Here is a 6747-nt window from a genome sequence, read left to right on the forward strand (position 1 = left end):
TTAACTAGCAATTGAACTTTTGTGAATTTATCTTAAGGAAATAAAATTTTAAAAAGTTTTATGCTTAAGTAGACTAAGAAAATCATAGTACATAAGTGATAAAAAAAATGCAGCCATTTGAAATGAAGTTAATGAGAAGTATATGTTACTAAAATGTTAAGTTACAAAAGATTAAAAATTGTATACATTGTACATACAATGATCATAACCATGTAAAAGCATGAATAAAAGGAAGAACAACATCAATTAATGAAAGTAGTTATCATCTTTCACCTCTTCTGTATTTTACCATTTTTTTCAATAAGCATATATAGGAAATAAAATAAAAATGAACTTCATTACATTATATATATTTATATATATATATATATAATTAGCTGTCCGTAGATCCTCGTACTTTAGATACCAGCCTGAAGGATAACAGAGCTGTCATTCTGTTACAAAAATTGAGGCATACTTACCACCTCCACCAGGTGAGGAGATACCGCACTTCTACCCAGAAGGAAACTTGCTGTTACTAGTTGGCAGGACCTACTTTTTTCTAAATGAGGAGATTTGGAAGTGACTAGACACTCTGGCCATCTGAGTTCAGCTGTAACCTCTCTGAGGGCAAGAGACAGATTCACTCCTTCTAATTACCCCCCAGTGCTTGATTGTAGCTTGTCACCTGTCAAGGGACCAACTAATTAGGTGTTGAATTGATTGGCTGATCTAATAATTTGTCCAGCTGGTTGACTAAGGACATCATAGGTACTCAATACATAGTTACCGAATGACTGGATGAATGGAGTAGATATCCTTTAACTTCTGACGGGGAAGAGAAAGAATGGAAACACTCCTATACTTGCTTCAAGGTCCTGCTTGCACTTTACTCCCTTGGGGGTCCCCTGCTGTACCACTTTGCCCTTGCTCCCCCCTGTGGTACAAATAATCCCTCCTGTCCCCCTCTCCCTACCCCCACACTCCCCTGTGACTGTGCACAGACCACTGCTGTATCGTTTAAGTCATTATCCCAGGCTTGATGCAATTTGCTTATTTGTCTGACTTCCTCACTTGACTCCAAGCTCCTTGGGACAAGGTGTTGCATATCGTTCATTTTAAAAAATCTGTCTCTAAGGTTATTAGCACAGAATGTAGGACATAGTCACTCAACATAACACATAATAGGAGCTCAGTAAATGTTTGTGAATGGAGGAACGGATGAAGGCAGGACAAGGAGTACCAATTAGCCACCTGGCCCCAGGCTTGGCACAGTCTCTGAGGGCATGAAGGAACCACAGGAAAATTAGCATAGCCCTTACTACACTTTATAGTAATCCATCATTTACTTGTTTCTCTTTCCTTATAGATTATAAACGCCATGAGGGCAGGAGCTGTGTCAGTCTTATTCACCCAAATGCCCTAGCAGCTCTCCATAAATTTCTGTAAAAGCAATAAATGGGTGGCAAGGGAACCCCAATTTTCAGTTTTGATTTACTCCAACTGTAATTACTAACTGAGCAAAAAAGCACATTCCATGTAGCATTGTGCAGCCCCATCCCTGCACTGCCCGTTCTTTTGCTCTTTTACTGAGAGCTAAGATCTGTTGGGAACTGACAGGAGTTTCCTCTCACAGCTAAAAATTACCCAGAGACTTTAGCAAGCCCCACAGCAGGTCCTCGACAAAAGAAGCCTCAAAGGAGAATGTTAATCCTCCCCAAGCAGGTGCCTGAGCAACAGGTAACAGAAACAATTCACCCTTGCAATCTCCTTGGAATCACGTGTATGTCTTTAAGCTTCCTTATACAAGAGGATTTCCTTAGAAAAGACAGGCAAACTATCAAAGAAATACAGAGAAGGAGGGAGGGAGGGAGAGAGAGAGAGAGATTCCCTGAAGTCTTGAGACAAAATCAGTTATGGTACATAGGGCTCTAACCCTATCCCTAATCCTTGCATTTTGCAAAAATGTGCCATAGGCTCTCCCTTGATCAGCTCTAGGTCAGCCAAGGTCTTAGTTATAAAGAAATACACAAATATATGGAGCTCTGGGCCTCTCCCTCAAGAACAGTCTTCCTTGCTCACTTGTGCATTCACTGTCTTCAGCTCTCCCTGGAAACATCCTTTTTGATGTAGCAGCCTAAAGCCTCCCCAAGAGGACATTCACCAACTTCAGCATATCTGAGAATGAACAGGCAGATAGATTCCCAGGATCTATTCCAGAGACCCTGATTCAGTAGGTTTAAGATGGAAGCCTGGGAATCTACATTTTAACAAACTCCCTGCTATGGGTTGAATTGTGTTTCCCCAAAATTCATATGTTGAAGTCCTGACTCCCAATGATATGGTATTTGGAGATGAAACCTTTGGGAGGTAACTAGTATAAATGAGGTCATGAAGGAAGAGACCTCAGGCTGGGATTAGTTCCTGTAAGAAGAGATGCTAGAGATCTTTCTCTTTGCTCTCAAGCACCCAGGAAAGGCCATGTGAGGACACAACCAGAAGGCAGCTGTCTGCAAGTCAGGGAGAGAGCCCTCACTGGACAGACACTGACCCTGCTGGCACCTTGCTCTTGGATTTCCAGGCTCCAGAATTGTGAAACAATAAATTGCTGTTGTTTAAGCTACTCAGTCCATGGTATTCAGCTTTGGCATCCAAAACTGACTAAGACGCTCCCACAGGTAGTTCTGATGTAAGTGCCTAAGGCCTATTCTTTGATAACCACTATTCTGGATTCAGGATAAAACTCTCCTCCCTGGCCACTGGTTGAGCTCTCTTCCTTCACATGACTCTCTCAGCCCCCTGGACAGACCTCTCCTTGGGCACAAGTCCCATGAGTGTCACTGACCTGTGACATTGTCTTTTCTTCCCCAGTGTATCACACAGTACACAGCCTACAGCCGGCATTCAGAAAATGTCTGCTGAATCCATGAATGAATGAGTGAACAAATGAATAGGTTTAAATCACATGGAATACTTCCCTTTCAGTTCTTCCAACTGTAACTTGAGGAAACTATGACTTGCTATTCAAGGTTACTTTCCATTCTTCCTGTGTTTGTGGGATTCTTTCAGTCATTGCCTGGGAATCCAACAGCAGTGGTGACAAGCGGTTCCTAATTACAACAGAGGTCCTCCAGTTAACTAAAGCCAGAGAAGATCATTGTCTAATCAAAGACATCTGCAAGTGTGGCTGCTCTGGTACCCATGCTGCAGGAGTAGTGCCAGAACCTTTCCTTCCCTGCACAAAAGCCCTGGTCAGCCAGGTCAGAGCTGGGAGAAGGTGAGAGCAGATTGTTTACTCTTCTCCACCCCCATCCCCAGGTAGGGAGATTAATGGTGAATATGGAATTAAGACACAATAAGCCCCTTGGTTCTTTTTCCATTCATATCTTCCATTCTTAAGGCTGAAAAAAAAAGACCCCTTCCCCTCCTCATGCAAGACTGCCCCAGGCTTAATGGGAGCCTTAAGCTGCTGTCATTGGATGTGTTGTAAGCACAGTGACAATGATCAGGTTAGGTGTTTAGAACAGTATGATGTAAGTGGGCTTGTGATGAAAGAGTCGCTGACAGACAGTGCAACCTGACACCATGAGAACAGCTCAGGCTATGAGGTCATTTGGTCCAACAGGTAGGCCATTCTGTTTTCTTAGCCCTGACATTCGATGCCCCACCAGTTATTCAATAACCAGAAATGAGGCGGGTTCCTACAAATTCCTGAATCTCCATGCGGATGGAGAGGGAGGCGCCATGCTTCCCGTCTGCCAGACTATGGGTTTGAACAAGGGCACCCAAGGAGAAGCCAGGGCTGGAAATCTGCCACCAGAAGGATGGGTCGATGGAACAAGACACAAGAAACATAGTAAGAGGCAAGAGGCATCGTTTCCGCAAAGAGGTGAAAAGTGTTTCTGCAACCCATTTAATTCTGCATCAGGCCCTGCTCCTGCAGGGGAAAGTGAAACTCACCCCCCGCTAGACTAAGTGTTCAAACTCTCACATTAAATGAAGTACCAATTCTCACCAAATTTACTTTTAAAAAGATTGGGGAAAAGAGGGAGTTGGCAGAGCTTTTTTCTGTTTGTTTGGGGAGGGAGGCTACTCTCACATTAAATGAAGTACCAATTCTCACCAAATTTACTTTTTAAAAGATTGGGGAAAAGAGGGAGTTGGCAGAGCTTTTTTCTGTTTGTTTGGGGAGGGAGGCTGTTTATTTTACTACCCAATATATGCCACACTTATGACCCAACATGCAAAGATATTACATATTAAACACTTGAAATATTTTGATGAGAGACTGTAATTAATACTTCAAAAAACTAAATTCAAGCCAAACACTTTCTTTTGAACATTTCATAGAAGTTAAAGGAAAAAGAGGTTACAGATTTTTTTAAGCATAATATTACATTGGGGGTGATGCATTAGTTTCCCTGGGCTGCCATAACAAGTACCACACACCAAGTGGCTTACAACAACAAAAATGTATTGTCTCATGGCTGTGGAGGCTAGAAGTCCTAAATCAAGGTGTCAGCAGGGCCGTGCTCCCTCTGAAACCCGTGGGGAGAGTTCTTCCTCGCCTCTTCCCAGTTTCTGATCTTTGCCAGCAATCCTTGGTGTTCCTTGGCCAGCAGTTGCATCACTCCAATTTCTGCCTCACGGTCACATGGTGTTCTCCTCTCGTGTATCTGTCTCTGTGCCTCTTCTCTTTTTATGACACCAGTCACTGAATTAAGGGCCCACCCTATCCCATTATCACTTTATTTTATCAAATTACATCTGCAACAACCTTATTTCTAAACAAGGTCACATTCTGAGGTACTAAGTGTGAGGACTGAATATCTTTTTAGGGGACACAATTCAACCCCTAATAGGCAACAACCCTTAACAGCTATAATCAGTCCAACTCATAAAAGGAAAACACAGAGCCCACAGCCTCCACCTACACCCTTTCACATCAGCAAAGCTACTCCCAAAGAAAGGAACAAGCCATTTATTCATCAGTTCTTTCAGCGGATATTTACTAAGCACCTACTAAGTGTTCTAGTTATGCTGGCTGCAGGTAAGAGAGAGAAGGCAAGTTTCCTGTTACTAGTGAAGAATGTCAGAAGACACTGTGCCATTTTGTGATTCTTGGCTCACCCATCTCCTGCCCACCCTACTGAAGTGTGAGCAGTGTGAGGGCCAGGCACCTTGTTCCAGGCAGCCTTTGCAATAGATCTCACATACGCATAATTATCTGTGGAAGCGGGTTCCAAGGAACCTTTGATGTGTTACCTTGTTTCTGTTGCTTATAACAAAATACACAGAACTAGGTGATTTATAAGAAAACAAAATTTATTGTTTACAGTTTCAGAGGCTGGGGAGCCCAAAGTCCAGGGAACCCAGATGGTGGGGGTCTTGGTGGTGGCAACAGTGACCCAGGGGTCTCACATGGCAGAAAATGGCACAGCAGAAAGAAACTAACCTCTCATGTGCTCTCCTTTTAAAGCCCTCAGAACCATGTCCCTGACCACCATTTTTAATCCATTCCTTATAGTATAGTCCTAGAATCTAATCACCTCTTCAAGGCCCCACCTTTCAATTCCGTAACAAGATTTTTCCCCTTTTGACACTGTCACAGTGGGGACTAGGTTTTGGGGGGGACATAAAACCCAAGGCATTCCACCCCTGGCCCCCCAAAACTTATGTCCTTTTCACACACAAATACATTCATTTCATCCCCAAAGTCTTAACTTGTTTCAACTAAAAAGTCTAAAGTTCAATGTCCCATCTGTGAAATTCAAAACAAGTTATCTACTTCCAAGATACCATGGTAGGACAAGCATAGGATACATATTCCCATTTAAAAAGGGAAAAATAGGTCAAAAGAAAGGGGTAACAGGTCCCAAACAAGTACAAAATCCACCAGGGCAGGTATCAAATCTCACAGCTGGTGAATCACATACCTTGACTCTGTTTGACATCCTCTGCATGCTAGTGCAGGAATTGAATCTTGGAATTGGGTCTCGGGCAGCTCCACTCCTATGGCTTTCCTGGTCTCAGCTGATGCTTTAGCTCTCTCAGGTTGTTGTTCCACTCTGGTAGCTCTACAATTCTGGGGTCTTCGTGGTGGTACCGCTCCCACAGCTCCACTAGACATGGTGCTGATGGAGTTTCTCTGCTGCAACTCTGACCCCACATTTCCACTTGGCATTGCTCTAGCCAAGGCTCTACACAGTGAGTCTGCCTCTGTGACAGATCTCTTCCTGGGCCTCCAAGCTTTTCCATACATCCTTTGAAATCAGGGTGGAGGATTCCTAGCCTTCACAGCTCTGGCATTCAGAGAGCCTGCAGACCTAATACCAGGTAAATGCCACCAAGGTTTCTGGCTTGTGTTTTCCAAAGCTGCAGGTCCAGCCACACCTGGGGACAATTTTAGTACAACTGGAGCAGCCAAAGCAGCTGGGGTGCTGGTGCTGGAAGCAGCTTCCCGAGGTGGCTCTGGGAAGTGACCCGTGGAGGGTGCCTCAGGCTTGTTCCCCGAGACCATTCTGTCTATGTAGGCCTTCAAGCCTGTCATGGAAGATGCAGCCCCCAAGATCTTTGAAATGCCTTCAAGGTCTTTCTTCCCTTCTCATTTTTTTTTTTTTTTTTTTTTTTTTTTTTTGTCTTTTTTCGCCAGAGCTGTGAAGGCTAGGAGTCCTCCACCTATTGCAAGCCTTCACATCCTCCTGGCAGAACCATTTGGCCTATTGCAAGCCTTCACATCCTCCTGGCAGAACCATTTGGCCTATTGCA

The sequence above is a fragment of the Galeopterus variegatus genome, unplaced genomic scaffold (assembly GCF_000696425.1).
Source record: "Galeopterus variegatus unplaced genomic scaffold, G_variegatus-3.0.2 Scaffold3488, whole genome shotgun sequence".
NCBI classification, from domain to species: domain Eukaryota; kingdom Metazoa; phylum Chordata; class Mammalia; order Dermoptera; family Cynocephalidae; genus Galeopterus; species Galeopterus variegatus.